Genomic DNA, 25,283 nt, shown 5'->3' with positions numbered 1-25,283 from the left:
CGCCTTCTGGTGTCTGCAGAGAACTTGGATTCACAATCATATTATTAAATTTAACTACTAGAAACACTCTTTTATTAAGTTCTGGGCATCAAATATAGCTTATTTTGAAGATTACTTTGAGAGTCATATGCAATGATTAGTATACTTTCTCGCCTATTAATTTTTGGCATGTGAAAGGCATAGTGTCATAATATATTTAAACACCTGTTGCTTTGGGACATGTTGCAAGTTCGGTAGAAATAGGACTCTTGGGGAGTGGGTGGGGTGGTAGCTATAAGTTTCTAGCATTTGGAGGCAGAATAAGAATGCCTTTTATATTACACTTAATAGTTTGTGCTTTAATTAGTATTGAAAATGGAGAGCCTGAAGTAAACTTTATATAGAAGTAAAATGTAACCACACATTTTTTTTAAAGGAGTATTAGCCTAGAGACAGTGAGTGTGGAGGGGGGGAGGGAGTGGACACAGATTGATAAGAGAATATAGCAACAGTATAGATGAAAGACTAGAAATCCACACAAGGTCCTGGCAACGCAAGCAAAAAGAAAAGGCCACATATCAGGGATTGTGCACTAAGTTAAAATGGAACACTGGGGAGATGCTAAGGACAGCACCAGGTGTTCTTCAGCACAGACGATTGGGTGGCTGTAATGGCATTAACGGAGAAAGAGAATTATAGAAAAGTAGAGGGCTGGGGGGGGGGGTGCATGAACGGAAAAGATAATGAGTTCAGTCTTTGGAAATGTCATGTTTTTATGTGCCTATATATCTTTTTGTAAAGACATCCAGGAGGTAGTTAAAAATAAGGGGTTGTAAAATGAGAAACAGTTCAGGCCTTGATAGGAGGGTTGTTGGATTAATCAGCATTCCTGTCCCTCAGGCTCGTGTTTGTGCCTTATTAAATAAGTCAATCAATACATTATTTAAGTGGGTTTTTAACGTATTTCTTCTTTTTGATCTGCATTCTTAACATCAAATTGTAAAAAGTCAAGGAAGTGACTGTAGTAAAAGGCAAGCATAATGCACAATTACGAGCGAGTCAGAGAAGTTCAAAAACATTTGCAGAATTCTGTTCTCTAGTGTAACAGTACCAATGATATGGCGCTGAGACACTGAGAAACAGATTATTTTTAGCATTTTCCACAAAAGAAGGCCTAGTATGTTATAGAAAGGTTTCCATCAAGTGTGGTAAAAGGAATTTTCCTTTTGCCTTATAGCTTATATGTGTCAAAAAACATTTTTCTCAAGAAGCTAAATGCATTATATTACTTACTCTAAGGTCAAAAGTTGAAATATAGTATTTATATTCCTATCATAAATTAAAGTTAGATAAAAACTGTATTCACTGAAACATGTCTGAGTGAACTGAGTTCCCATGTCACAGGCTGGGCGCCTACCACGTGTTAGACACTGACCTAGGCACAGGATATGCAAAGCCCAGCGTGGCAGGAAACCATGGTCTCCATTTCCTGGAAATACATCATTCAGTCTGATCTCTGCGGAAAAGCTCCGCATTGCTTCCCCTTTAAAATATCCTTCCAAATACACTGGCAAACAAAATAAATTCTTACTCTTCCATTAATAGCAGGCAACGACGATTAACCACATTCAGAAATCATTTGTAAAGACAGAAAGTCCAAAGGCGATTTAAAATCTTGGGCAGTTTTTTCCTATAAAAATAATTTTGGGAACTCGATAATCACACCTACATATATCACACTCTCTGGATGTTTTGATATTCAGAGAACACATTTTTTTCAGTTCACCTTCATACAGCTACAACAGCTTATATCATTTAAATCCCCTACTGTGTTATATATTGCAAGAGTGAAAAATAAAAATCATAATGCAATGCATAGGCTAATGTTTGACAAAAAACTTTTCTGGTTGCCATGTCTGAGTTGACAAGTTAAAAGGCAAAATAATATGGATTAAATGCCTTTACATCTAGCAGGTGTCTACTCATCAATAATTCTCACTGAAGGCCATTGTGTGCAGAGCACTTTTCTTCATTTCCTCATTCTCTACCTGCCTCTCAGCAGAAAGGAAGGAGGGCAGACAATGATTTCTGACACCTCTAAGAACTTTGCACAGAAAAAAGGTTTCTGACAATGTGCAAAGTGTTGAATGTGCATCAACATTCTCTTCAAAGTTATCTACCAGATTTCTCATAAAATGTGTTTTATTACAAATTGATACCTGTGGAATTCCAGGCATAAAAGTGGAAATCCAAATGACTACACAGGAATATAAAAATATCTGTATTTTCAACAAACAAAAAATTGATGTAGTCAGGAACTCTCCAAGAGAGGAAACAAATTGATTTTATAGGAATTTGCTTTTAGCATAATACTTAGATTAGAAGGTACAGTCTCCAAAATATTTGGTACAGAATAAGAGACTGATGAAATGCATCTTAATATCCATTTTAGTGGCCTTATAGTTATAGCACAAAAACAATATATAGAAAAATAAAGTATCATTGCTTCTCGGCCTTTTGACTAAGATGAAGTATAGAAAAATAAAATATCAGTGATTTAATATTCAAATTGTATATACAGAAATATTACTATTTCATTTTAAAATGAATACCATAAAGCTTTACTTCAACTAAAGTGACATTTTTCAGAGTTGTATGGTTTGTAATTTTTATCTATATTTTATCATAATGCATTATCGTTTCATGTTTTAGTGTTTGGTTCACTTTTTGTGCTTACTAATTAATTTATTTTATTTTTGTATCATCTACTAAGACATTGGTTTCATATTTTCAGAGTAGCATTATTTTTAAATCCCAGCTCAAGTTCTAAAGAATTCCTTAAAACAAACATAATATTCATATGTATTATATATGAATATAATATAATATACTCACACATATAACCAAGATAACATAACCAGAAATCCTCAGTGTAAACCCTCCCTCTTTGTCTTTTCTATAATATTCACTCAATTAAAAATGATGTGTACTTTTGTATTACAATAAAAACTTAAAAATACAATTAGTTTATATGCTTGGTAAAAATAACCATCCTGGATTTTTAACTTTATATCCAGGTATTTCTTGTGTATTAATACAGCCTATCTGCATGAGTCATCATAAAAGGCATACTTATATGTATTTAAAACACTGTATTAATTTTGAAAAATTAAAAACAGAATCCATTTTCTGGCTATATCCAGAATAATAAATGCATATTTCATTTATTTAAAAAAAGCTGGCTAATGTGCATATTCCATGATCTTGAAAATGACGAACTCTAAAGATTTATTTTCTCAGTGAGAAAGTGGCCTTTTAGTGCCACATCAGGACAACTCCACACTTCCCTTACCCATCTAGTCAGCCAGAGAGGGGAGATATCAAATCTTGTTATCCTAAAGGTGTTCATGGCATGTCAGCTACAAAGCTCCTGGAGGGCACTTCAAATCTTTTTTTAAAGATTTTACTTGTAGAGAAAGGGGAAGGGAGGGAGAAAAAGAGGGAAAGAAGCATCCATCAGTTGCCTCTGGATCAGTTGCTTCTGGAGCAGTTGCTTCTCATATGCACCCTGACCTGGACAGAACCCACCACCCAGGGATGTGTCCTGACTGGAAACTGAACCGGTGACCTTTTGCTTTGCCAAACAACAGCCAACCAACTGAGCCGTACTGGTGAGGGCACCACTTAAAATCTCAGTTAGATTATTTAAATGACACAGGCTTTTCTGCAAACCTAGCTTAAAACAGGAGTTAAATGAGATAATGTGAGGAGGGTTTCCCTCCTGATTTAAAATAATGCCTTCCACTAAAATATGATTGTACCTGAAACCAGAAAAGCAAGGGAATGGGATCACCCCATAGGCCTTGGGAACAGCTCCCACTTGGATAGTAGAGTTTTTGGTTAAGTTGTTGATAACTGATTTCACTTAGTTTCTAAAATCCATGTACAGAGAAGCAGAAGATTCTTCCCAGGTATGTATTCAATACTTTCAACAAAGAAAAAGCCTCTTTGAAATGCATTCTCATTTACTTGGAGGAAATGAAAGAAGAATGGAAGGAAAAAAGGAAGGGGAAATAAGCAAGGAGAAGCTCTCTATAGTCAAATAATGTACTAACATACTCTTCAGCGTATCTCTATATCTATACCGTACCCCAAAATGCAAAAAGTTATTCAGCTTTAAATGATATTGCTATTAAGACAATTTATGGTCACTTTTCTCTCCACACTTCTTTGCAGACATAAAGAGCAATGTGCTATCACACTCCCCGCTTTTCTTCCTTCTGTATCCCTCCTTTCTCTAGTGCTCCTGCCCAAACGAGCATAGATTTTGAAATAAAAATACATATAATATTAAATCCTTTTAAAATTTCCTGTGATTATTTTCAGGGTTTGCCAATGTTTCTTATTAGTCTTTCTTTTAATTCCTAGAATACCCTATTAAAATATTTTAGCAAAAATATTGAGCAACGTGCATACAAAATTCTGAGGACTGAAGACACACTTTGAATTGAACAATATTTTTTCTCTCACAACGTTTCTAAAGTTTATTAAATGTCCATAAATTTCTGGAAATGATAACAGATATGTTACTATGTTAACTAATTAACCCTCACAATACCCTGTGAGATGCGTTAAATACCTTAAGCTCAGAGAGGTAAAATCACAGGCTCAAAGTTACACAGCAAATTAATATCGAAGGCCAAGCCTGCATAATTTCAAAAACACAGCATGCACCACCCTCTGCACCTGTGGCCTGTGGTTACTTTTCTCTAACTGCAGCTAACAACAAAGTTGATGATGATGATGATGATGATGATGATGGTGACCAGGAACCTCCAAAATGAGTAAGAATGAACAGAGCCTGGAAGACAATTTTACCGGGTTGTTTTCCAAAATGTGACTAAAGAGATTTGAGAAAGTGAACACGTGCAAAAACTCTTATCTGTTTATGTTTTGCTGTTTATAATAAATTAATTTGAAACCCATTAATAGGGTAAGTGAGGTGATCATCACCCTGAATTACATTTCCTAATTCTGTTCTTTCCGTGGCGATTGTAAAATCCACAGGCTTAGCAATGCGGGGGGGCCGCGGGGGCGGGGAGAATGTTCCCTGCAGCTGCAGCTGACTTTCTGGCAGACTCGGAAAGCAACTGCGCTGGCAGCTTAACCAGGCATCTGGGGCTGGGGGTGAATCAGTGAGCACTGACCTTCCAGATCGCCTGTAAACGCTCTGCGTTTCCCTTGCTCCATAATGAAGGGGGTTTAACTCTTTGTATGATCATGATTGAGGTTAGGATGAAATCTTCTCTAAATTAATCAATGCAACCTTTATTTAATGAAATACAAAGGAACTAACAAGCATTTGGCATTCTTAAAAGCAAACTGTATTTGATAACAGTAAAATTTTGGATTAGCTACGACTCGGGCAACCTGGTTTCAGATCTCATTATTTGAGGTCCTTCAGTTCTCTTACTTTATCTTTAAGAGGATACAAATCATCCAATGAAGATGAAAAAAATATATTGATCCTTTTAAATACCAACAAAGCATTTCACCACTTTCTATTTTAAAGCCTAGTTGTCCTATGTGGAAATTATTTCTTAATTAAGTCTAAAGTACTCCTGAAGTAGTTTAAGAACATTATCTTTGTTTTGAGCCTCCATGAATATTAAAAAGTTGTTAGGGCACTCAGTGTAAAAGTAGCTTTAGTTATTGAAGTCTATTTCTTTTTTGCTCCCTTCCAGGTTGACAATTTCTAATATTTTTAGATTTCTCTTAAAAGTGTTTTACAAAATAAGTATTTCTTCAATGATCCCTCTTCTACTTATACAAGCCTCTCCTTAAGAGAACAATGTGAAAAGTCAGAAATGTGATGAATTATTTATTCATGCACCCACATTTTTAAAACAAATGGAATTATATGACATCAGATTTATTGGTTATATACCTGTTTGTCAATAATATGCCAATATATAAATCAATGAATTATATACACATAATAAATGCATCAGTAGAATTTTATAAATACAACTAGTAGTTTATTTCATCATTTTAGAACACATCTAATTAAAACTTTTCACTGAATGATAAAGACAATCATACCTTAACCTTTGTAAAGTATATCCACTTACTGTAACTGCTGGACTGAAGTCATGCGTCAAGTGGAAGAGGACCTTGGAGATGATCCAAGTCTAAGGCCCTCTGAGCAACTGACCCTGAGAGACATGAGCTGTTTCCCCCGGTGATGCCGGGAGCCAGTGGCACAGTCATCTTCAGAGCTCTAGCTCTTGATGCCCTACCCCTTGTACTTGCCATTTACACTGTGCTGCTGCTCTGAAATTAGATTGAAATGGGATTGAATGAGATCATGTTTAAATCTAAAATACAGCAGAGCTTATTTTAAACTTTCATCCAATTTTGTTATAACTGATTTCTTATGCAGAATTTCCTCTATGGCCTATTATGATCTTTGGTTTTATTTTTTTAACATGATGAAGCTAGAACACCCTCACTTCAAACAAATTTCAGATAAAGCATACACACACACCCACATCTGAACGATAATAGTAGCAATGATTAATAGCTAACATAGGAAATATATTAATACTGTGAAAAAATTCTTATGGCATTTCAACAAGTAAATCCCCCCGCTCTATTTTCCTTTATTCAATGAGCAATAGCAGTATCGTTTTTATTTTAAGCCTAATGCAGTAAACAAAATTAAAAGTGTTCTGAAATAAAAAATAGTCTGTAATAAAATATGGGTTATGATTTGTCTAAAAAGGGACAAATACGTCTACTAATCATAACTAATGTTAAGTAGGTATATTTTAAATAGAAATGTTCATTTGATTTCTGCTCAGTATAAGAAGTTGCTCAAAAAGTGAAGTCTTGTATTTAAAAAATAAATCAAGATCATTATATACATTCATATACATTCATGCCCAAAAATGCATTGAACTGTGTGCCAGACAATATTGTAGAAGTAGAAAATAAAAACCAACAGTATACCTGCACTCACAGTTTAGTGTCTCTTGGGAAAAGATGCAAAAAAAAGATATAAACAACTGAACACAATGAGAAGGTGATTCCTGATAGTGACACTGTACTAAGTGATGTCAGGGGGACTACTTTAGATTACTCACACATTTACATTAATTTCATGATGTTTATATTAGCAAACATACCCTTTTCATTTCTAATGCTTGTCATACCTAATTTATACCATATAATTTTAAGATAAAGGAGAAAAAGTTCTTTGCAAGTGCCTTTATGCTCTTTCAAAAGTTTTTATTTATTATTAGAATTTTGGTTAAGGAAGGTGGCTCTCTAAAAGGCAAAGTTCTTTTTGATTATAAAGATTTTAGTTTCAAACCAGCAATGTTCCCTTTGAAACACCTGCTTATAGACACATCAGGAATTAAATGTAACGACTGTTTTTGTAAATGTTGCTTTGTTTTGTTCTCAAATCAATATCTCATGAAAAGAATTCAATGATTAAACAACTGCTCTGTTTTTAAGACGTGTTCTGTTGTGTTGGTTTTTCCAGTTTCTCTTCTGACCACTTGTATCCAGAATAAGGTACTTTTTCAAAAGTTGACAATTTATAAATTGCAACACCACAATAAGAAGAGTTTCTCCTGGGACTGACCGGCGAAATGTAAGTACTTCCTAATTATTGCATTCCATCACTTCCACCCATATTAATGTCAATATATGAAAAAACTAGAGTACTAATTTTAAGACGAATTAGGTCTTGATTCAAACCAAATAGGGAAGGTAGACTCTAAAAGTTATTTTTGGTCATATGTGGGTTGCTATCAATTATACCTACCTTTTACAGTGTTAGAATTCTTTATTACTTGTACTGTCCCACTAGAATTAGGTTCTGGACATGCTGCACGAAGATCATTCCAAATTTTTTTTAGTTTTACTCTAATCTCTTGGACCCTGTATGATGTCTGTATCCATTGGGTCCATCAAAACTGTATTTGTTGATATCAACCATAATTTTATATCAAGCCTCATTTGGAGATTCTATTTTCTATCAGCTTAATGAAGAAAAATATGCCTAAAGGTACACAAGATCTACATTTATTCTCCTAATTTGTATTTCTCTGATGACTAGTGATGCTGAACATCTTTTCATATGTCTAATGCCCAACTATATGTCCTGTTTGGAGAAGTGTCTATTCAGGTCCTTTACGCATTTTTTTTTAATTGGGTTGTTTGTTTTTTTGGTGTTCAGTTTTGTAAATATAAATTTTGAATATTAACCCCTTATCAGATGTATTGGCAAATATATTCTCCCATTCTGTGGGCTGTCTTTTTACTTTGTTGATGATCTCCTTTGTTGTGCAAAAACTTTTTAGTTTGATGTAGTACCATTGTTTATTTTTTTTCTTTTGTTTCCCTTGTCTGGGGAGATATATCCAATAAAAAATTTCTATGAGCGATGTCCAAGATTTTGCTTCTTATATTTTCTTCTAGGATTTTTTATGCCAAAGGAGCATTTGGAAAGATATGATGGAGCTCTTAGAAAAGAAAAAAAAAAAGACAGGCCAAGTTATCTGTTTTCTGCCACTAACAGTCAATGGCTTTGGCTGCATCATCTGAGATTAACTGACATCAAAAATAATTGTGATGAAAGCTTATTTTATTTTAATACTAGATCTCCAAGAAATAAACAGTGACCATAAGAAATTATTAAAAATGCATAGATTTGGTGTGTTTGAGTCACTTCCTTTCTGATTTTACTTCTAAAACAATAAGCAGTCATCAATTATAAGTTTTGTTATTTTTGACATTTACAGAAAAGCAGTAGCCTATAGACTTCCTATATTCTGGAAGGAAGATAATTTTGAAATATATTAATTCATGAAATATTTTTTCACAAATACCATGCTTTACCTGAAGTGTAGTGTATTGTAAATATAGGCTATCTAAAAGCCTTGGTAGATGACAGTGTCATTTAACCTTCCACAGTGCAAATCTAGTATCTAAGACTTTAAAATCAGTATTGCTGCCAGAATGCAACTTTCAAAAAGATCATTCATTATTACAAATACACTGCATATTTTAGCATGTAGACACAGCCAATATATATGCATACCTTTCATAACTTCTTTGTCTAGACCAAACTTCACTGTCATAAAAACTGAAAGTATTTTTGTAACACAAATAATTAAAACCCAAAACATAAATACCAACTTTCTATATAATCTCAAAATTTGTGTCTATTTACCGTTAGGTTTCTTCACAATTTAAGGTTATGGCACTATACAATGAGCACAATCTAATCCTTCTCAGGAAAAATATCATTTGACAAAGATGAAGGCATCTCTTGTGAATGAATAACCCCAATACTCTATACAGCTCCCCCATGGTGAACTCTTACTTGCCAAGTGTTTAACCACTGGCATTCATTCTAATAATGGTGCCTTCCATTTCATTTCAGGAGGCCAGAAGGCCAGACATGAGCGAAGGAGTCTAGCAGCACTTTCACTTAGGCTTATTAGTCTAGAAGATGTTCATCTCAGAGATTATCTCTTTGAGTTCTAAGATGACGTGCCATGGAAAAAATTCCGTATTGATTCTGTCTTCCACAGATAACAGATTTGTGAGATAGAAAATACAAAGAGTTTTGTACAAAACATTCACTTTTCTATTAAGGTAAAGCAAATGTTTTATAATGTAAATATCAGCAAGGAGGATTTATTACATTAGAACTAAAGAAGATTACAAATTATTCTTGTTCCCATTCAAAAATGCTAGAACTGGTGGTACATGAGTATACAGTGCATTCACCCTTATTTTATATCTAGAATTTCATTAAAGAATAAATTATATGGTATACTCTCCTCCTAAAGTATTGTAAAATCATTAAGAAATACAACTTACAATTGCTCATATATAAGATGATTTAGACTGAAAAAATTTCAATGCTTTTAAGGTTTTCTTACCTGCTTTCCTTAAATCTCAACGTATCTAAAAGCAGCTTTATTTCTTACAAAGAAAATATAACTCAGAGATACCAGTGTACTAAATACACAATGACAGTGAAGTAACATTGTTTGTCTTTATTTAGTTTGAAATAAGTGTGTTATTTTATTTCCAACTATCAAGTACCACCAAGATCACTGGAAGGCACAATTAACTTAACGATATCCTGAAACATGAAAAGATTAACTGACAGTTTAATCGAGGTCACTTTTCTTACACAGAAGTAATTAAGCAAACAATATCTTTTCAAGGAAAGTTTTCTCATTTCTTTTGTTTAAAGGTTTTTCTTGAGCTTGTATATTTTGTGACATTTTTATATTAAATCAATTCAAAATGTACAAAAATTTCAACATTTTAAATCCTGACTCAATTAATGGTAAGCATTTTGATAAAGATATAGCCAAGTACAAAGGTTTTACAAACACAGAATATAAATAGCTAAAGATATCATAATTTAATATATTGTCTTAAATGTTAAATGAGTGAACTACGATATGTGCTACTGTTTAGGAAGAAAGTGTTTTATGCTGTATGAAAATACTGCTGAAACCAAAGACGCAAGATCAATGTAAACTTCGTTAATAAAAAGAAATACCACCAGTGGACCACACAGTAGCTTACCTAACGTGCTATTTTATGAAAGTGTTTAATGAATCAAGAACAGGACCAAAGAGTCACTAAGAGACAAAGATGACAGAACAGCACCACCTAGTTACCTCTGTAAAAGTTTCCACATACGTATGCATTTCTGCCACACTTTTGAAAACTGAACATATTTTCCAAAGAAATCATCTAGAACAGACCACACTCTTGCACATTATCACTTGCAACAGAGCACTTACTTCAATTGCTTTAATTTTCAAGTTTCTTTTAAAATAAAGAGAGCAAAATTAAAGATAATGATTTAGCTGAGGTTGTTCGAGCAGTGCATTGTAGTGCTATATCGAATCCACACAAATCAGTCTCTAACCGGAGTACCTGTACATGCTAGGCTAGCGACATTCAGCCTTCTTCATCTCATGGCACACAGAAACTAATTACGAAAATTCCGCGGCCCATCAAAATATATATGTTTGTTTTGCCTATCTGACCAAAAAATAGATACTTTGATTCATTCACACCGGATGGCTATTATTGGGTCAGCTGTTATCATTTTGTTTATTTGACAATTTAAGGGAAAAGAGGTCAGTGCCCCTGACTAAATAGTCAGGTATTGCATGTTTTAAAAATTCTTGTGGCAGGCACACCGATTGAAAATCACTGTGCTGGACTGCCACCATTATGATTTCCAATGTATATATCAATTTTTTTACCCTATCTCCTACAAGATATATATCACCTACTCCGGAGACACCACTGGCCAGTAAATATTTGTATTCAAAAATGCTATAAAATCTATTGGAAATACAATATCATTTGCATGTTTAGGTCCTCAGTCAAACTTAAATACTAAAATAAGTAACATAAAGACCTCGAGAGTCCTGGTAAGGTAGCTCATTTGGTTGGAATGTCATCCCGATACTCCAAGGTTGCAGGTTCAATTCCTGGTCGGGGCACATACAGATGAATGCAGAAATAGCTCTCTCTCTCTCTCTTACTTCTTGCTCTCTCTAAATGTCAATTTAAAAAAATGTTAAAAATATTTGCAGCCACTCATATGATTTCATAATTTCTAACATTTTAATTAAGTGCATATAAAATTTATTTTGTTAAAAACTTTTAAATGGTGTTCTCATCTATTCTCCAGCCTTGTTTACCAGATGATTGATATTGCAATCATATTCAGAAAGATTTCAGAAATAACATTTAATCAGCACTCTCAAGAACTAATATTATAGTAGTATAGGTTTTAATAAGGCACAAAGTATTGTAATATAAGCAAGGGCCAGAGTTTTAATATATATGACAGTGTACAAGGAGCATTGTTTTTAGATAGGACACTTTAAACATGTTTTCCCTGAGGCATCGGCAGCTCTTTAAATGACTGCTGCTGGTAACATCAGAATTGCTCAAGCAGAACTCCAGCTCTAAAAAAACTAAATATTGTTGCTTGTTACATAGATCCTTCTCACAGACCTCGTCTCCCCTACATTCCCTCTGCTGACCTGGTCATCTGTTCTGGCCCACTGAGCCTTTATGAAATTAAATGAATCATCCTCTCGAACAAATCAGTTATAACAGAGCGTGCCTGAATATTTCTTTTTCAACTTGTCAGCTTATTTCAAGTTATATTGAAAGAAAGAAAGAGAGAGAGAGAGAGAAGGGGAGAGAGAGAGAGGGAGGGAGAGGGGGAGAGGGAGGGAGGGAGGGAGGGAGGAGGGAGGAAGGAAGAAAGAGGAAAGGAAAAGAAAAGAAAGAAAAAGTAAAGAAGAGAAAAAAAAAGAAAAGAAACTGGCATCATACTGAGACTGTCTTCAGGATAAACAAGTGGAGAATATGAGAGTTCTTTAATCCAATGTTAAGTAAAAAATCTTAAAAGATTAGTGAGGTATATAATATTATTATTAAACTAGTGATGTTATAGTCTCACTGACATACCCACATTCTGTTGCTGTTGAAAACATGGAATTTTTATTTCAGGAAAAAATAATTACATATTTTGATTTGATTATTCTGTATTTCAGACACTAGACTATAAACTTCATAAGGGCAGAAACTGTTTCCGTCTCGTTCATTTTTATTTACAACACGGCCTTCAAACACGCATTTGTTGAAAAATGAATTAATTAATGAATAAATTATGCTTGAGAAAACCAAAAGCTATGAAGAATAAAATCATTGTCCAAATTAATCACATACACACAAACACAGATTAAATGCACAGAAAAACAAAATTGAACACAAAATCACAGCACTTAATTCAGTCTACTTCCTAATAATAAAAATGACTGATGGAGCAATAATTTACTAATTTTCAAAGTTGCTGTATAGATGTAATTTCACGAGGAAAATAATATATGACCCAAACTCATATGGTTGATTACAAATTAATTTATAAAACTCAATGACAGCAAAAGACAGTTTCTGAAATGTATACACACGCGTATCAAAATAAAAATATTTTTACATGTACAACCTTTTAAACACTGAATAATGAATGCATGGGTAGATATAAAAATAAATTTTAATAAAAGGTATTTTAACAGCCCTCAGTTAATGCTATAAAACATCTTTAGGTGGAATGTGGGGATGGGAGGGAAGCTATTTCTACAAGTTTGCAATCATCCATAAGACCTTTCTACAATACATCACCAAAGAAGGGATTGGTGCCAACCAATCTCTGAATCTGCAGACGGGGAAACTGGGCTGCAAGAGAAGTAACTTGCTCAACGTGTCAAAAATGGCGGCATGGCTTACATGAGAACTGAGGTCCCTTGATTCCTACCATGATGTCTTGCTGCCTCAGGGTGCTTTCCCAAATCAAATCCTGAATTAGTTCAATGGTATCATTTCCCTCTACAGAATAGAGAACTCTCACTACAAATAACGAACCCCCAACAGGCTAGCCTTGGTATCACTTCCACACTAACTCTGCTCCCGCAGGCTGTTGCAAGTGTACCACTGAAGGGTCAGGAATATCAAATTACTCCCTCTTCTGTTACCAAGTCCCTGCCATTCATCTTGGTACACCCAGATGATAAAAGATCTTAGGAGGAAATATCCCTAATGCCTGATCAAAATTTACTGTTATATGATTGTAAGACCATTATTAAAAGTTAAAAAGATCATTAATCTTTGCATCCTGTCCATACCCAATCCCCATGCGTAGCTGCTGCATTACAAAATGTACTTTCATGCTATCATATCCTTCGAGAATAATCTGTTCTGCTTTGTTGGTAGTCTGTACTTGCACAGTCAATAAAACTGGGTAAAGCAAAACAAAACTTTAAAGTAGATCTGACTTTATGACCTCTACCAGGCATCTAAAAAGCTATGAATTTATTTCTCCACCAATATCTTTATCTTAGCTATTCCACGGAAGTGGAAAGGGATGGAGAATTAAAGCTTCACAACACTATTAGACTTATCTCACTCATTGCACTTTTTTGTTAAAAAAGAAAGCCAGTGGATATGAAATTATCCTCTGCAAATTTTACTGGACATTTATAAATAAATTCATAAATGTTACTGAACATTTATGTTACCATCAAGTCTTTCTATAAAGACAATTCACTTAGTAAAATACTCTTTTGATGAATATTTGGGGTATTGCGTTTAATATAGTGACTCTGGACAAGAATGTTGGTCTAAAATGCTTTAGCATTTAAAGTAATAAGTAAAAGTCCTTCCTTCTTATAGAAAACTGAAAAATCAATTTCTGAGTGGATCATTATGACTAAATATGTTGAGAAATATGAAGGTGTAATTCTTCCTCATATTTCTTGTGTTTCAGATACCATGTGGTTACACATAAAACATTTTAAAACATTTCTAATCACAGATTTATAGGAGTATCCTCAATATAATGAATGAAATTCAGGAACATAGTAAAATAATTTTCCACCAAAACAGTAAAATAGTAAACAAAAATTGTTTCCTGAACTACATTGACTTTCATTCACTAGGCGCTAGAAAGTTGATCAGCAAGGGTTAAGCAGACATCACACTGAAGAAGGAAGTTAATCTTCCGTGGCTGTTGCATCATACTGAAAGGTTTAACATAAAGCAAGATATTAGGTACTAAGAGAAGCTATGGGAGAATATAATTCTTAACATCAACCCCATAAAGCGGCAATAACCCCTAATAAATTGAGCTCATTTAACCTACTTCAGATATTTATTTATTAAATGTATATTTCAACATAAGGATGACAAAAGAATTTCAGCACCTGGCATCAGGCAATTCTTAAGTTAGCCTAGTTAATAATATCTTCTCAAATGCCAGGAGTTATGAAATAGTCAAAAAAGTCCATAAGACATCAAGGAAATTGACTTTTAAATATGAAGAAAAACTAAATGACATTTAAGAAAAGTTTCATTTCACTGATACTTTTAGAAAAAGCATTCATAAAACACTTTATTTTCTCTGTTGGTGTTCAGATCCCAGTAACTATGTTTAAATTCTCTTCAAAATCAATTAATATTCACAACCTACCTCCCACTGTCTTTTAATATAAAAATGGAAATAAATCAAATTCAGCAATAGCGAACATGTACCCTCAACTGCAGAAGCATGAGTAAGCATTTTAAAAAAAGGAGAAAAACAGTAGTTAGGATTTTCTTTACCAGTCCCTTTAAATAAAAAGGATAGAATTCCCCTAGTTAACCGAGAAGAATGTAGTCTGAATCTGTACTTCAGGGACTACTCAGAGAACCTCTACCCTATAGCTTGGCAATAACAAAAGCAGGTCAACCTACACTGATAATTTGGCAGATCAAGGTCAGTTTGTAATTCTTCTTTGTTTATACATTTATCCAGAAATACCAGCAGCCCTAAGTAGAACAATACGACGATATGGCTTCATGTTTACCCAAAGTTGTCATCATGAATATTTTTGAAACTAGGGATATAAATCTTTAGTAAGTAGACAAAAAAAGACAAGGGGTTACAAGACCCAGAGAAATTGGAGAGATTCAAAGCTGTAAAACAAATGTTTTCAGTGCAAGCTTGAACTGACTACCCTAACTGAAAGTAATGATTCCATATTTTTTGTGAAGTATGTTATTATTTAGAATTGCTTGTGTTTCTTAGTATCCATTTGTGCTGTCTCTCTGTACATTACATTCAAATGAAAATTCATTGCAAATATTTATTCTGTTCTGTATACTGTATTGGCATTTTGGCAGTTATAACATAAATACTTAAGTCTTATTTGGATCCAATTAAAGAGATGTGTTACGATGAAATGGATTGGAGGAAAACTAATCAATCAGTGGAATGAAAACATTGAAAAAAGACACAGATCAGACATTCAACTAGGCACCTGAAATAAAATGAAGACTAAGACCCTGTACTCTGGGAGCTTATAGTCCACTAGAAGAAACAGATAAATGCCTAACAATCCAAATGTTATAATAAAAATATATGAAGGGGTTATAAAGATCATAGCATAGATAAAATAATGCTTAGTTCTTTCACCTAAAAAGACACAAATTATTAAAATAATCAATAAAGAGCAGGTGGCATTCTTTTGTCTACTAAAACAAATACATCAGATTCTGGTCAAAAATTCATATAATAAAAACTCTTAAGCATTCCTGGACACTAATGTATTTTTAAGATACTATTAATAACAATATGGCTTCAAAATAATGCAATTGTGTAAACTAATAAATACTTTGTTAAAATTGTTACATATCAATTTACAAAATGCTTCTTACCACAATAGTCATTTATAAAAGAAAGAATAACAGTTGTATTTACTAATTAGACTCTAATTTTTTGATATAGTACACAGAGGAATACAAGTTAAGTCATAGGTACAGTTAATAAAAGTATACTCTCAAACTCATGCAATGTAGGAAAATATCCTCCTTATAAATGGTGATGTACTAAATTAACCAATTCTAGTAGCTATCCCTTCACACACAAAAAATCCCTATTTTAAAGACAACTCTTTCTCTCCCTCTCTCCCTCCCTCTGCATAGGGTGCTTGAGAATGAGTTCAATGTGTCTATATACTGTCACAGTTGTCCAAACTGCAACCAAATCAAAAACTGGAATATAATGTTTCAAATTTAGCAATGCACTGGCATTTGGCAGCCCACAAAGATTGCAGGCAATTAATACGATATAAAAATCTATAGCCTAAAATAATAACTAGCAAAACTTCAAGATCTTACCATAGCAAAATGTGTTAATGGGCTAGTTAGGGAATAGAGTATTGATTTGGGAACAATTTCTGGTTCTTCTTTTTGTTTGGAAGAGTGAAAGGGACATCCCTATTCAGGATAAGGGATACACATTTTCACTCATTATTGTACTTCATTTCTAGTGCAAAGAACTGTTTAGAAATAACAGATACTGTATTATGTATCACAATAGTGAATTTCTTTCTGCCTTGGCAGAGTAACTAGTTAAGTGCACAATGTGAGTAACTGCTTGCTACACTGGAGTCACAGATATATAATTGCCTTCAGAAACATCCTTCTCTGAATACCACCTACACATTAATACATGACAGTGAATTTACAGCCAGACCCCTGTTCTATCCCACATGATCCCTGAAAAGGCTTTGAAATGAGGACACGTGCGTAATTAAGGCACACTGAATATCACAGTACATGTAACAAACTAGAGTATTATGAATCCTTAGGGGAACCTCATAGAACTAATACATTTTCTAAAGAAAGCTGCACATGAGTAAAGAGAGCCTAAAATGCTAATTAGATCCTCTCACTGAAAGCTATAGAAAAGTTGATTCTTGAATCCTGAAGTTGGGCACAGAATGGAACATTTGTATACAGAAAGACTGAAGAGAGGAAAAAAAAAGAACTTGACATCAAAGCCCCTCAATAGATGATTTATACAATTCGTGAGAAAATAAATGAAGCAAAATAAAAATATCGCAGTGGGAGAATTCCAAGCCTCCTGAAAGGGTTAAGTATGAGACCTGATTTCCTGTCAGAAAAGGATTATGTAACAACAGAGGGAAATACTCAGCCTAGCATATGCTAATTTAGTAGGCTTTGCCAGGCATTTCTGTGTGTTTGGCTGGCTCTCTCATATTCTTTCCCTCCTCTTTTTGCCATTTTTATTACGAGACTAAGGAGATTGAACTCACACAATAAGCAATAAAAACGATAACAAAAACAAGTAAAAACACACTGCACATAATTTAACCTTGTAAAAATACTGGGGTTCTTGCCTTGGAGGGTGAAAGGAAAAACACTCGATCTGTGTATATTCAATATACAGGTTTTAGCAGAACTCCCTTTCTTTATTGTCCATTCCCCCTCTTAATTTCTTTTAATGAGTCTTTCGGGTTGGTGACAGAGTCAGGAGTAGGGGAGATATTATATTCCTGGAGAGAGTGAGGGAAGCCGAGTTACTATTCAGACTTCAGCACATAAAATAGATAGCACTAAAGGAATAGAAGCATATAGATAGGGTCAGGGGATAAATGGTAATGGAAAAATACAATAAAAAATAAGGCATTTATTGTACACTTTCTTATTTGCTTTTAAATACAAATATTCTAATCATTTCTCGTGGAAACCTAAGTACTACTTCAGACTGAAAAGCAGAGGACATAGAAGGTATGAGAACGAGCGGAAGATACCTGTCCTGCACATTTTCCCTGTGGATGTATAGGCCAAGGCAGTGTAGAACAGGAACGTATTAAGAAAATAAAAACATATTTTATGCACTATAAATTTTAGTCCTTGATGTTTAAGTAAGGGTTATGAATGTCACTTACATTTTTAAACGCATACAATTTTAGCAAAGAAGCTAAAAATATTTCTTCACAAGAACAAATTAACTGGCTTTATGAATTACACAAAATCGATCCGGCAGCTACACTCTTAGCAGTGGGCAGCACGTCCTCATCAGGAAAGGTGCTTTCTCACTGTGTTCTCAAAGATGACTTCAGATAAACAATGTACAGTTACTGTAAATAAACTATTGTCAAGCATATAAATGTATTAGGAAAGCAATTTGACCTACAAAAGGACTGTTGTTTTCTTATGTTAAATAATTTTCACTACTTGAACACACTTAGCTTTAAGATTTTATGTTCCTCAAAGTACAGGATGCTTATTTTTTTCTAAACAATTCCTAACTATGTCAATACCCTAGCCCCCAGAGAAACTGGTTAACTATGACTAACCAGGGGCTTCCCTTTCAGCATTCATATGGATGAAAGATAATTTAAATATTCAAGTAAAAACTATTTGCTGACTCAGAAAGTGTTATCCCCAAAGTTGAATAATGACTGTCTCAATATTTACTTCAAAGTCTTCTAAAATAGGATGTGAATAACTAATGGCCAGCTCTCTCCCTGGCAGATGTCCTTACAGCCTCAGCCCTATGTCTATTCAGGTACTAGTAGGTTCTCATCACTCAGCTCCACAGGCACAATCAAAGATCCAGATTAAATGCTCAGGTCTAATGTAAATTCAGAAATTGTAAACCTAGCTTGTGTGTTTTTAACTGCAAAAGTCAATCATTGTTATTTATAGCCGAAGAAAATTTAAAAATATATTTGTTAACTTTCAAAAAAAAGGTAGAAGAAAATACTGAATGCAAAAAAATAAATTCTTGCCTCTTCCTTACACTTCATCCCTGAGAGGCCCAAATTCTGATTACTAATAAAATTATAAAGATATCACTTAGTCCTAAAAATAACTGTATACTTTAAACTTATATGTATGTGCATATAGAGATAAATGATTGAGGAATATTTCCTTTTTCAATAATTACATCTGGAATATTTGCTTTTTCAATAATTACCCCTCTGATTTTGACATTAATATTTAACTGATACCTAATTTAGCAGAACATTTACTTTCGCAATTTTTACATATTCTTCATACTTCCAAGATGAAAACAGTTCCGTACCTGTTTAAAGAAGCCCACCGAACACATTAACAGGACCAACTGGGGTCATTTCTGGAATAAAAATGTATATGCATATTATGTTCAATTTTTTTTTTTCTGTAGCAAATGGAATCAAAATAAGCAAAGCTACATTCATTTCTGTTGTCTGATAGGCTTCCATAATAGGCTGCCCGTAACAACTGGTCCACAACTCTTACTTTTGTTAAGGAACCCACTTGGTGCCTTTGCCTTGGTGATAAATAATATTGGTCACAGAGGAAATACACTCTACGGATTTGATATTAACACAAATTCCACTTTATAACCCAAAATAAACTATGTGAACATACACTGAACAGTTGATCTCTATTTTTTTAAAACTACTGTATTCTCATAATACAGGAAATGCTCCAATAAGAAAAGAACAAGGGACTGACTCATTACTAACTAAAGGAAGGGGAGGATAACACAGAATAGTTCCTAACCAACATTTATTAGACCCAAAACATGGAAACAACTGCATAGAAGTCCTATTTTAATTTTCCTATTTATCTTCATTAAACTGACCCATGTTCTTGAGAATTTTGACAAAAAGCTATTCATTTCACCATTCATTTGATGAAAACATTGAATCCTAATCATTTTACTAGGATTTATTTATTACATTAATCTCAAAACAAAATGTGTTCGCTCATTTACTTTGTCATGAGCTCAGTGATTAGAAATACTCTCTGATTATTTCTACTTATAAAAAGCCCAAGGATAGTTCATGTCCACTACAAGCTAAGAAAAGACTTCCCATTTCACTCCTGCCACATGACTGCTTTCCTGCGTGTGCGCGCTGCAGAGCACATTAGGCCCGAGATGCCATTTGCATCATCACACAGCAGGGGGCTTCAGCTGCCACAGCTCTAGATTAATCCTAACCCACCTCTCTACACGAGGAATTTGCAGAAGATGCCTTTTTTTGATACTACAAAAACTGCACTCCAAAAATGTTTGACATTTTCAAATAAAATGGTGGCAATGAACTTGTCCTTTTAAATACTTTAAGTTAAATCAGTAAATTTAAATCATGCCCTTCATTTTTTCACAGAATGACTTTGTAACCTAATGCAAAATATCTGGGACTTTTAATTAAAGAAAAAAAAAGAGTCGGGAAACAATGTTAAGAACAACTGATCAGATTGCATTTCTGTAAAGATTTATATCAAGAGCTGTTGCGATGTTATTTTTCTATAGGAAAACTGTTCCTAAATTAATATAGACTACTAAATGTTAAAATTAACTCTTAGGTACGTTGTTTAAACAGGTGTGAGTGCTGACCTACTATGAAGAGAAGGGACCACTTAACTCATCAGAATTAATTAGGACACACCTATTATTCAATCCAACTACTTATCATGCATCTACTAAGTATAGAATAAGAAGACTGAACAGATAAGCAACGCTCAGGGCTTGCCCTCAAGAAGCTTAAGTTTAATAATCATTGGACACTGGGGCTTTTCTAGAGGCTAAACAAGCCACTCTCTTCCAATTGAACAAAGGGCTTCTGACTGCAGCTTGTGAATTATGCTTTCTTGGTTTGTGATTTCCCTTCTCACTGCCTCCTCAACCTATTCAGCCAGCTGGTACACAATGGGCAATTGTACCAAGGAGGTTTAACAAAGTCCATTAAAATGAGGATTCTTTCTCAATAAATCTCAACACATGTCAGCATGATCAAATAAAACATCCATAAGACAGGTCTATGTTATATTATTAATGTACCCAAAGTCATTCCTAATAAATAAATCTTACTTGTCTCAATCATCTAATACCCCATAGACTGCCTATTTTAAAGAGAAAATTGATATAATTTGATATTGATCATAAGCCACTTTAAAATGCATGCTTAGGATGTCTTCCAATATTTTTGCACTTCCACTTGCTCTTTAAGCAAGTTAAGTAATTTTTTTCTTTATGAAAATGACATTATTTCAGTACTTAAATGTGGGGCAAACAGTTTTCAAGGACCGTATTTCTAGTGGGGAAGGCAGGAAGAGGCCATCGAAATTGATGCTTTCCTTTGGCACATTATGTTCCCAGAGTTCTAACAGTTGTACAAGTGGGGAGAAGACAATTAAAGTAAGCTTCTGTACATTAATGCCAAGTTAGTCCAGAAACTCCTCATATTTGCAGGGGGATTTTCTTAATTACTAAGCGTCTGGTGTTTGTTTAAGTCAGAGTTAACTGTCTCATGCAAAGACTACTTTTCAAAGTTTCAGCTGTTAATCAAAAAAGGGAAAAGTGAGCTATATCCCAGGAACTGTAGTCAGGATAAGAAATAAGCTTGACAAGCCTAAGCTTATTACATATAGAGGTAAAAGAGTGGGAAAAACATGATTTAAGGAACTATTAAGTAACCAGTATTTTATTTAGTGTACACAAGTGTACTTTATATTATAATGAGTTTTCTTAAAATATAAGAGGATGTTAATGACACATACTCAGGCAAGTAATATGTATGTCCAATTGACCTTTACTTTGAAGAGCTTCTTTCTGAATACAGCATATCATTTACCAGAATGTTCCATGGGGAAAAAAAAATAAAAAAACAACTAATACCCCAAAGCCCCAGTATTTGTGTTGTTGGATATGTTTTCCTGTGAGATGAACTTTAAACAGCAAATAAAGTTCTCAACAAAATCAGGGTCTATGCATGTCTATTTTCTGGTTATATTTTGCCCTTCTCTCTTTTTTGCCCTTTCTAGACCAGTCCCTTGTTAAACAAGACAGTCTCCATCTTTGCAGTGTCTCCTCAGGCATGAAGAGGGATATAGCTTCAGCAAGGGCTAGTAATTGAACTGGACCTACTCTGTAGCCAAGAGAGGTCTTAGTAACAGGTGGCAAGCTTATGCACTCCTAATTCTAAAGCAATTCATTTCTCTAAAATGTCCCTTCCTCTTACCTCAGATTATTCCTCTGTCTGTGATGGGGGGAGGGGAGGGGGAAAGGATGCCCCATATCTTAACACTGAATCAAATTCTGTCTAAGCAGTCTAATTCCAAGTTATGCTTTGGTCAAAAACATGTTTATTTCCTAACTATCTCATAAAGACCTACTGGGGACAAATTGGTAGGTGTTGTGGAATAAAACTATTTAATTTTTTTTTTTACTCAGTTTATCATTGACTTGATTCTTACCATTGGCTTATCACTCTATCACTCTACAAATTAACAAGCCAGAAGATGGATTGTGCTTCTGAGAAAACGTAAAAAATGGTGACATATTAAAAAAAAATGAAAACCCAGAGATGATATGTCCAATGAGCCCTCTTGTATAAAATAAAGCATACTGAAAGAAAGGGGATAATAATACAAAAGATAAATAAATTATTAGTATTAACTTAAGTGACCGCACATGATTTTCGTACTGACAAAACTAATACGAAGAAGCTGTAGAGTACCTGTGCTATTTGCCTAGTCATAACTACTAGCAGGCAGACCAGCCTCTCCCTAGACACGAAGTCAGTTGCTCACTATGTCCCCTATCACCCTTCTTTCCCTGCACGCAGAAAAGAAAGACCTGTTAAGCATTTAATCTCTGTCCAGGAAATAAAGCTTTCATTTTACAACCTCACCAAGTCCTAATAAAATAATAGGGTGGTAGGAGAAACATAAACCTGACCCCTGAAGCAATGTTTTCAGACAAGACTAAGACAAGGAAGGCATGAGCAATTTGTTTGAGCAGGAACTGACAATATCAACAAAGTGTGATGTTTCTGTGGAACAGTGTTTGATAAATGTGAGGCAGCCATAAACATGAGAAGACAGTCCAGCGGTGCTTTGCGCCCCCTCCCCCTTTTATGGGTCTCCCCCCCCCTTTCAATCCTCTCTCTCTCTCGGTGTATTAATATGGCCTGATCTAAGACGCTCACAAGTACACAGAGATCACTGGGCTGGTGCTCCTTCCCTGGTTGCTGTATCAGAACACTTATTTATTTATTTGGACCTGATGCTAGTGCTGTTGCTGGTTGCAGTGGTGCATTTTCTCTGGCATACCTACACGCCTTCCACCACCACCCCCAGTCTGCTGGGAAAGCAACACTGTCTTAATCATTGGTTTCCGTACTTAATAAAAGAGACCCATGCCCTTAATAAAAGAAAATGCAGCTGATGGAATCTTCCGGGTAGAGAAAGTAAATCCTCCTCCAGGCTGAGAGAGAGAGAGAGAGAGAGAGGGAGAGAGGGAGAGAGAGAGAGGCACCAGCAGACAGTTATTTTGCAGTGCACTGAATAGACAATTCACAGGGAAATGTTGAAGGCAGAGAGGAGGCGACCCCCAAGTGCAGTCCATTTCCCACATGTTCTATAATAAATAATCTTCTCGCACCAGCCCAGCACTGTGTCCAATGACGTGCTGGGGCCAGCACACACAGATTGGCAGGGAAAACACACCCAGCGGTGTCGAATTTTCATCGCAATCACCAAATTAACTGATTTCCCTACATAACACTCCCCTACCCGGCGTGGCGGAGCGGGAACGCGGGCGCGCGCGCCGACACACACACACACACACACACACACACACACACAAGCTGAGAAATGCAAGTTACTGAGAGGTGAAGTAGGGTCTCTGGGAGGATGTTTCATCATGGATTAGAAACCCAAGTAATGTGTCAGGCAACTACCAGCGTTACTTGTGCGAGGGTGGGGGTGTGAGTGGTGGGAAATGGGACGAGGCAACGTAAGCAGAAAGAATGGGCTGTCTGCCTTCTCTAGGATTCTGGCACATGACATATCTGAAATTTACATACAACATAAAATACATAAAATTACCACAAAATAGTCTAAAGGATATCTCTGCAAGGCCAGTTAATTAATTCAGGGAAATTCTGTCCAGTACCACTTCTTTCATATTCATAAATATGCATAAATGAAATACGGTCCCGGTCTACATCCCGGAGGAGGATAGGAGAGAGGATGCATCCCAAGAACTTGCTGAAAGATGGTTCATTGACCTCATTTAAATCCTCCAAAGGCCGATTGGGTTTTGCATGCCGCTGTGTTTTACTTTCAGATTCCTTTCACTCAGGTACGAATAAATTTGATCAACTTGTTTCCCACAAATACACAAATGATGACAGAGGGGTTAGAGGTGGGCAAAGATTTAACAAGAAATTAAGTCACCTAGCTTTGAAAAATCCTATCGACCATCATTTCCCATCCATTCTCCCTGAATCTCACACTCAATCCACATCCCCATACTACTCTCTTCAAAGCAACAATCTTCCGCCTTACAGTCCCTGCCCAGCCAGCCCTAGAATGTCGTCTCTGCCTCCACCACCCCCCCAAAGTGTGCTCTCCCCTTGCACTCGGACTCCCAACATTGCCATTTATTGAATAATCAGCATCGTCCTCCCATTCCCACACAGACCCTTCCTCCCTCCTCCAAAAAAGGGTCTGGGGAAAAGTGCACCCCAGTTCCCTAGCCACTCCGCATCCAAACCCAGTGATTTGCGTAATCACAGTGTTTTGTGCGGTTTCCCTCCACTGCGGTCACAGGGGTTCTTACAATTCACGTGAACGGGTAATATTAATTACGGACAGAAGCGGCAGAGAGCGGATGGGGAGGTAGGAAATCTAAGCGAAAATCCCTAGCAGAAAGTAACTGCTAGGGTGCATATATTTCTTTGCTGAAAAAGGAAAAAAAAAAGGAAGAAACAAACGAACAAAAACCCCACATGGACTGAATAATAAAAAGTCGACGTGTTGATAAAGTGGGTTTTGGGTTTTTTTTTTTTTAATTTTCCCCTTCCTCTCGCCCTGTTTCTTTTTTT

The 25,283-nt window shown here is 35.1% G+C and overlaps 1 protein-coding gene across 4 annotated transcripts in view; it reads right to left on the bottom strand.

The window, feature by feature from the left end:
• CADM2 (cell adhesion molecule 2) overlaps positions 1–25,283 on the bottom strand; it is a 1,053,394-nt gene that overhangs the window by 1,026,727 nt on the left and 1,384 nt on the right. The window lies entirely within an intron of this gene.

This window comes from Desmodus rotundus, chromosome 2 (assembly GCF_022682495.2).
Source record: "Desmodus rotundus isolate HL8 chromosome 2, HLdesRot8A.1, whole genome shotgun sequence".
In the NCBI taxonomy this organism is placed as follows: domain Eukaryota; kingdom Metazoa; phylum Chordata; class Mammalia; order Chiroptera; family Phyllostomidae; genus Desmodus; species Desmodus rotundus.
The sequence above is the reverse complement of the archived record's forward strand: the minus strand, read 5'-3'. Positions and strand labels throughout refer to the sequence as shown.